Source organism: Mytilus edulis, chromosome 8 (genome assembly GCF_963676685.1).
Source record: "Mytilus edulis chromosome 8, xbMytEdul2.2, whole genome shotgun sequence".
NCBI classification, from domain to species: Eukaryota; Metazoa; Mollusca; class Bivalvia; order Mytilida; family Mytilidae; genus Mytilus; species Mytilus edulis.
In genome coordinates, this window is record NC_092351.1 from 12,213,918 (window position 1) to 12,215,848 (window position 1,931).

Sequence of the window (1,931 nt, forward strand, 5' to 3'; positions counted from 1 at the left end):
TCCGGTAACTTGTTCCGTGATGCAATAGACAGATGGATAAAAACTATACATCTTACAAAGTACTTATAATAATAAGGCGTGTACGGTCCTTACTTTTTTAAGTATGGTTTTTTCATGACACTCCGGCTTCCCCCACCAATAAAAAGCGGCGTTTATAAGTGCGTAAAAACACCAAAATTCCGAAAGGTTTAAAATATATATGGGACCATACTAATAATCATATATACAATGCATTTGGTTATACCGCTTGCTAAAATAATCTTTATGCTATAAATCTAAGTGAGAAAAACATGTTTGTTATCAATGATTATCTTTTAAACTTAAAATGATGCAATTTTATTAACATTTTATATTTCTATTTTATATATTTTCAGGAATTGAAGACAAATTAATTGAGGATTGTTTATAAATAAGTATAACACAAAGTTTCATTATGCAGGTAAGGTGTTTATTTAATTTCTAGACGAGAAAAACACAACTATCTTTCTGGTTGTTTTCCATCTAAATGAGACAAAGATTAAAGCTGCGGTAACACAGTTTAAAGCTGCGGTAACACAGTTTTAAGCGCTGCGGTAACACAGTTTAAAGCTGCGGTAACACAGTTTAAAGCTGCGGTAACACAGTTTAAAGCGCTGCGGTAACACAGTTTAAAGCTGCGGTAACACAGTTTAAAGGGCTGCGGTAACACAGTTTAAAGCTGCGGTAACACAGTTTAAAGCTACGGTAACACAGTTTAAAGCTGCGGTAACACAGTTTAAAGCTGCGGTAACACAGTTTAAAGCGCTGCGGTAACACAGTTTAAAGCGCTGCGGTAACACAGTTTAAAGCTGCGGTAACACAGTTTAAAGCTGCGGTAACACAGTTTAAAGCTACGGTAACACAGTTTAAAGCTACGGTAACACAGTTTAAAGCTGCGGTAACACAGTTTAAAGCTGCGGTAACACAGTTTAAAGCGCTGCGGTAACACAGTTTAAAGCGCTGCGGTAACACAGTTTAAAGCTGCGGTAACACAGTTTAAAGCTGCGGTAACACAGTTTAAAGCTGCGGTAACACAGTTTAAAGCTGCGGTAACACAGTTTAAAGGGCTGCGGTAACACAGTTTAAAGCGCTGCGGTAACACAGTTTAAAGCGCTGCGGTAACACAGTTTAAAGCGCTGCGGTAACACAGTTTAAAGTATTTTATACATTTACACTTACTGTTTCCAAGTGATTCACATAGAAATCTGGATTACATAAGAATTTGAAGTTCCACGAGAGGTTCAAATAGTTAGTGAAGTTTTTTTTATGTACGTATATTTATTTATAATGGATTGACTTTGAAGTCTACAAAATAAAGTAAATCTTGACAGAAAATGAAATATAATACATAAAATTGTTTTCGTCGTTTTTCTATCCATGAGACTAATTAATCTATTTTTTGTTCAAAGTACTTACCTATTACTGATATGTTTCAGCTCAAGTTTATGTTGCTGGCAGTCTGTGCTGTTTTACTCTGTATCAACTTTGTAAAAGGAAGTTCCAGTGATAGTGGCGACAGGAACGATGGTGGGAGATTCGGAGGGAGGCAAAACGTTGGTGGCAGGTTCGTAGGGAGGCAAAACAAGGGTAGCAGCGATAGCAGCGACAGCAGTAATGGTGGTAAAAGCGGGAAACGACCAAACCACTGTTATTACCAGTGTGACTACGCCCTGCACAAGTGTAAAAGTTATCAATGCAGACCCCTTTATCACAGCCAGGGATATTATTACTTCAAGCAATGTATCAATGATTGTCTATTTGTCAAAGAAAAATGTTATTTCTTTTGTAATGAGTACGGATTCTATCCAGGGGATAACCATCAATTCTAAGTCATTTCATAATCCAGCGATTTATAGTTAATATTCTCTTGGTTTTTTTTAATAAATTATTTAATAAAAACATATCAAACAGTG

The 1,931-nt window shown here is 36.2% G+C and overlaps 1 long non-coding RNA gene across 1 annotated transcript; it reads left to right on the forward strand.

Moving 5' to 3' along the window:
• Positions 1-373: 373 nt before the first annotated feature.
• LOC139486897 (uncharacterized) lies at positions 374-1,931 on the forward strand. Its single transcript, XR_011655670.1, has 2 exons — positions 374-439; positions 1,455-1,931. It is a non-coding gene; the product is annotated as an uncharacterized lncRNA (long non-coding RNA).